Source organism: Glandiceps talaboti, chromosome 13 (assembly GCF_964340395.1).
Source record: "Glandiceps talaboti chromosome 13, keGlaTala1.1, whole genome shotgun sequence".
NCBI lineage: Eukaryota > Metazoa > Hemichordata > Enteropneusta > Spengelidae > Glandiceps > Glandiceps talaboti.
In genome coordinates, this window is record NC_135561.1 from 2,907,501 (window position 1) to 2,914,758 (window position 7,258).

The following is a 7,258-nucleotide window of genomic DNA, read 5'->3' on the forward strand; positions in this document are numbered from 1 at the left end:
CCACATATCTACAGCAGTATATTTACGACTTGGAAAGCTTTGAATCACCGTGGCTGTGATCATCATTGTTAACGAGACCTCAATAACCATATGAATGTATTGCCATATCCAACTGTCTCGATTCCCACAGCAGCCTGCCTTGTCAATATCCATCATCGATATCATGTCATGATCTCACGAATTGAGATATAAGTGACAAAAACCTAGCGAGCTGGATGCTAGGATTTCATTTCGGATTATAGACAATTATCTGTTTCCCCACTCTGTAAAATAAGAGCGCTCATATGGTGATTTCTATGGGTTGGCATCAGGGGTTTGGTGTGAAGGAAACGTCCTATTATTACCCAATTCTTTGATTTGTGAAAGATATAAACATCCATTATCAAACATCTTACCTTCTGAAATTATTAACGTAATAAATATTTTCAAGTAGATCATCGGTATATTAAATTCAAAGAAGTTATTATCAAAATTGATATTGAAATATTACTGCTAGAGCTTGGTTTGAAATGCAATTTTCAGTATTATAATCTTATCGAGTGCATGATTGTATAAAACCAATCTTTATCAGCGATTCTATATTTTAATAACACTATTACGGATGGCAGTAGGAACTCTTAGAATGAATTGAAAAGAGAGATTGATGGACATTATGTTCAAACAATTAGTAATGGTTCTCTCAATGCGTTTCAGTCATTGCTATTCAACGGATATATATGTACATCAAAAAATATGCGCAACGCTTGATCAGTACGTTGTGAGTTCGTCGCCTACTGCTCAATCAAGCATTGCATTTATTCTTCGTAAACTCCGTTTTGTTCATGTCAGCGTCTGATCTACCTCATTTACGATAATTGATGAAGTGTTCTTCTGGACCAGGTTCACTTTTCATTATTCATTCCCCCTTTTAATGGAACTAATTGTAAAATTAACTGCCAACATATTGTGCAACCAAAAGTCTCGACGGGGAGTGATCTGGTGACAGTTGTTGGTTTGATGATTGAGACTGCAGTGTGTTTGATATGTCAAATCGTACTACTGCTCCCAGGATTCCGTGGACGACGCTGGTTAACCGGGGCACTCAGTGTCTCAAATAGATGTTACCTACATTTGATTCTAAATGAAATTCTGGTTCGGCGGTGGAAAGAAGCCGGGAAGCTGAGTGTCACCTTCATAGAGGTAATGATGTGTATATATATACATTTTAGGAAACCGTTAATGTTTTAATGTATGATTCTTTCTAAATTTCTTCACTATTTCTCCAGGCCTGTCTGTGCACGAAATCTATCACGCTAGTTTTTACAGGGTGGTCATATTTTCATGTTTAATTCTTTACAATCGTCTTTGTTCATACGATGAAAAAGTATACAAAATATGCTTATTGCATGTTTACAAGGCGTACAGTTTTAACTATTGTTTACTACGTACGCTTACAAATGGAAATATGATTGATTCTATTCATACACTCATTAATCATATAACACTGTAAATTATTATCTAATATATCTTCGGTATATCCGTGGTTTATTTCTGATATCCTTAATATCGTTATTTATTCACGGCTTCATCTTAACTATGTTTAATGTTCGAAATATTTTTATGATTAGTGTAGAAAAAACAAGTCTTCGTGATTATGAGACCAGAAATAACAACGCTCAAGAAATTTGTGATTTTAAGCTCATTTTATTTGGAATTTCGTTAATTAAATTCCGCCGTATATGTCACCAATTCCATACACGTGTAGAAATAAAAGCTTCCCGTAATTGGCATTCAGCGGTGATCACACATAGCGCTAACCGTTTCAACAAGCCGGCACATAATTAATGCGATGTTCTACTGATGTTTATATGAAAGGGATGCCGACAATAGGTTAATATGTGCGATATTGCATTCAATTATCCATCAAGAGATAAAAAACATTTAATTCAAATTGGATCCACTTTAGGAGATAAAAGAAGACTTAGTGAACACACCCGCTAATAATGTAAATCATCTCACTGTAAGTCTCCATATACATGTACAATCCGCTACCTTTTTCGTCAAAGGATTTTCAGTTTTGACAGTAAATGGGGACTGTAACTTCACCATGTAACATATGGAAACCTAACCACATTATCATTAGGCCAACTTTTCAGCGCAACGTTTGCTGTCGCTAGGATACAACTAATTTATCACTAAAGCTGAAACCTTAAATTTTAAGCAGGCATGGGTCAAAATGTATGTATGTATGTATGTATGTATGTATGTATGTATGTATGTATGTATGTATGTATGTATGTATGTATGCATGCATGCTATCCATCCATCTAACAAACCATTCACCCATTCATCCATCGATATATATATATATGTATATATATATATATATATATATATATATATATATATATATATATATATATATATATATATATATATATATATATATATCTATCTATCTATCTATCTATCTATCTATCTATTATCAATATTTCAGCACTTCCCTTATAAGCTGAACTATGATCCTCAATTCGTGGTACAAAATCATTTAATTACAGCATGTGTGTTTATTTCCCATCTTAAAAACCTTTTATATTGAAAATACATAAAGCCTGTACTTGTGATTCGAGCAATTATATATATTTAATATTCAGTTAATGCATGTACCGGATCTTTAGTTATAAAACTCAAGTCACTTTTTGATGAATTCACTTTCACAATCAATAAAATTTTGCAATTATTCATTCATTCATTCCAGTGCACATGGGAAAATCGTTAAAATCATTTGGTGAGGCTATTGATCTTAAAAAAACATGATATTGTAATTTTATCATAAATAACATCGGCTCTTAAAATAGCTGCAACAATCTAATATGAAAGCAATAAATTTTAAATGGTACGCTTACGATATTTTTTCTAAGTGCACTTGAGTATATTTGATGAGGTTGTTTTGGTTTATTCCAATGTGACTGTATAACAGTGGTTTAATGTATATATGTATGTATGTATGTATGTATGTATGTATGTATGTATGTATGTATGTATGTATGTATGTATGTATGTATGTATACTATGTATGTATGTATTTATGTATGTATGTATGTATGTATGTATGTATGTATGTATGTATGTATGTATGTATGTATGTATGTGTGTATGTATGTATACTATGTATGTATGTATGTATGTATGTATGTATACTATGTATGTATGTATGTATGTATGTATGTATTTATATATGTATGTATGTATGTATGTATGTATGTATGTATGTATGTATGTATGTATGTATGTATGTATGTATGTATGTGAAACATGCTTGTACATCCTTACTCGAAACTACAATTTTATTGATTTCTTAAAAACCTTCATACTCTGTATATGACCATTTCAGATATTATATTAACACTTGTACGCCATCCTTGAACTGTTTGCCAAAAAGGGTAAAGTGGTAATGTTATGTTGCATTTTATTGGTCTATTATAAACATGTTTATATTAATTATTTGCTTTTTTTAAAATTGGCCTTCGTTACAGCAATGTTGTGAATAACTAAACAGTTAACAATTGATATATGTGTATTTAAATTAGTGAAAAACCTTGAAATTTCATCCAGGAAACTTCATTTTAAACTGAACAATACCAACCATGGCTAATCAACTATTTTCGTTACCTGTTTTCTTACACTCGCTGAATTCATTTTTTATGTTCATTTTAATGTTTGCTAACGTATTTTAGAAGTCTGTACGTAAAGAATATCAATTGTTCAAAGTATAACATGCATGCATTGTGGTGTGCAAGTGTCGTTTTCCCACCATGTTGTGCTGTCGATGAATCACCTTATGGTACTTATTATCAAACATTCACCCTGTGTCACCTGTTGAATGATAAATGACCAGTTTAACACTGTTTGGTAATTGTCAACCTTGTAAACCTACACCGTCTATTGTAAGGAATACGTGTTTGTATTTTCGGTGGAACAGTCACCTTCTGGATAGCGTATTAAACTTTGTCATACCTCTGTATTACAACGTAGTAGAAACTGTGTCTGCCAATATTTATATAAATTACCTAGTCATATTAATATAATATACATATATATATAATATACATATATATATATATATATATATATATATATATATATATATATATATATATATATATATATATATATATATATATATATATATATAGTTTTGGTAGTACTGGAACTCTTTCTTGGGTGTAACTCGGAGTTTCACGCATATTGCGATCATCAGACACTCTCATATATATACATACATATATATATATATATATATATACATATACATATAGTTGTCTAAAGAATACCATATATGTTCATTATGTGCGTAGTCCTATACAGGCGTGCCAGTACTGTATCATCATTAGTCAAGCTTAAACGCCATTATAACACATGTTTGAAATAATCCAAATATAATATATATATATATATATATATATATATATATATATATATATATATATATATATATATATATATATATATATATATTATACATATGGACATTGGCAATCGTCTATCTAGATGTGAAGTCTATCGCATAGGCAGTACACAAAGCGTTGCTACATGGTGAGAGTGTGCAGGATAGATCATTCATACCTATGCGTTGTAGTTATCAAAACTGTTGAACGTAACTGACGAAGATCTGATCAGTAGCATATGGGATTTCGAACTTGTCTAGGTGAATTTGTTACTACTGAAAGTGTACATAGGTTTTGAGAATGTCTTGGTACATATGGCATTACGTCATACAGTCATTTACATAATATGTACTAATTAATGGCGGCCGACAGTCGTCCTTTAGAAGTCACGATACATTATTCATGATGTTTATTTTTATAAGGAATGTACAAGAAGAGCATGTTAAATGCAAACTTTAATTAACCACCAAAACCATAACATTGCAGACAATATCTGTAATAAACGAAATTACAGATATGTTTGAACACATTTACTATAAACTTTTTGTTTTCTAAAAACTATAGGAGGGAAAATTCTAATGAAAAATGCAAGGGTAGATTACATTAACATGACTTTATACATATTAAATGTATCCTGAAATAAACAAAAAACTGCCTTTTCACAAGGCTCGATAATACTATCATCATTATTTAAAATATCTCTATGCAATATCCTATCCGGAGGCAAGATTAGCAAAAATCTCCTTAGTGTCTAATTTTATAATCTGGTCATAAATTATAAGAATGTAATCTATACTCATTTGGAATTAACAGTATACAGTTCAACAATCTAGGAAGGATCTATTGTAAGCGTTTTATATGGCAATCATATATTTATGTGTTATGGCTTGTACGTGTCATCTAGCAACTCCAGGAAGTTGTTGACCACATTTAGGTATAGTTTTCACTATCAACAAACAATGAAGTTCTAACTTGGTGTAAATACTAAAACGTCACCATCATTTATTATGCTTTTTTGCTAATTTGTTTGTTTTCTAGTTATTTATAGTTTGCTGTTAAATCAACAGTCTTAATTATTCTGTTCAAAATAAACATTTTATGTACGTGAGACGGGATTCACTTATTTAAGTGTTCGTTTATTCCTTTTGTGTTTTTAAAAAAGCAATAAAAATGATGTAAGACCAGAAAATAACATTTTACGGTTTACAAAGCGTCAGCTGAGCTTGAGATTTTAATGCTGGTGTCTCTTGCATAGTAAAAGAAACTTGTAGTATTCTACTTACATATATAACTATGGTTAATAATTATTTGCTGTTGACATAAATCAAACCGAGTATTAACGCATAAAACATGAAAACTGTTATGATGTAATTTAGTAAAAGTGTAAAAGGCGAAGGTTAAGAGAAGTCTTTATATTATGACATGATCTGTGCCATTATATGTTAGATATTTGCTGCCATTGAAGACGTCAACATTATACAATTAAACATTATGTCAGTGATTTCACTCCAACAATAAATTATATATTATAAACCCAGCATGTGCAACTCTAGAATCGATCGATGTTTTAAAATTAGTCAGGTAGTCTCCATAACAGTTTGTTGTACACTGTAGGTAAATGTTATACACACTAAAATTATGATTTCAAAACAACGTAATGTAACGTCTTATATATATATACGTAAAATTGATAAAATTGATAAGCTGTTATGATAGAGTAGGCCTATATTATTTGTTTTCAATAGTTACCTGTCCTTTTAGCAAAAATACCCATACCAGATTGAATAACCCTTTACGTTAGGTTAGGTACATTCTTAATAACATAATGTTTACATGATATACAAAAAGAGTTACAAGAATGGCATATTACTGAGAAGAAGCCTGCTGTAACTCAAGTGAAGTATTATGGGGGATAAACAATGATGGAAGCTGTACAGCGCTTGAAACAATGTTCACACAAGGGTCGATGCCAGCTAGCTGTTTGACCAAAAAGCTCTTAACGTAAACGCATTAATTTGCGACGAATTAAATGCCTTCTGCATACACCCAAATGGAATCTGGTTTCCTATGGTCGCCGCTCCTTCTCTTCAGCAGTTCCTGAACTTTGGAACTCTCTACCCCTGGACATTAAAACCTCTCCCAATGTTAACATTTTCAAAAGACGCTTGAAAACCCACATATTTCAGACAGCTTTTTCATCTCCTTTCTAACTCTAAGCGCCACTGAACATTGTTTTCTTTGGATATTTGGCGCTATATAAAATTTAATTTATTAGATAGATAGATAGATAGATAGATAGATAGATAGATAGATAGATAGATAGATAGATAGATAGATAGATAGATAGATAGATAGATAGATAGATAGATAGATAGATAGATAGATAGATAGATAGATAGATAGATAGATAGATAATAGAATTTACTAACCCTTTCAAGAGAACGTATGAAATACCTTTAGTCATATGCAAATTACTTGTTTACAAAGTAACTATATACATATTTGACTGTTTTGGCTGTTTGAACCATACCCGTCCACTCTGTGTGACAAGCAATACTACTATTCACTGTTTCGTCTCTGTATGATTGTATATCTTATTTGACTTGTTGTGTCTGATCCAGAATAATCTTTTAAATGTATGCCATCTGTCCTCATACATCTACTGTTCAAAATAGTTGGAGGTGTTGGAACATCCTCCCTAGTAATGAAATGTAGACTGTTCGACGTCTTGTATAAATGACGGTCATCGAACTATTTAAAAGTCAACGCAGGTCAAAGGTCAAGGAGGGATTAATTTACCGCATTGAATTGCGTCTACAGTAAACATCTTT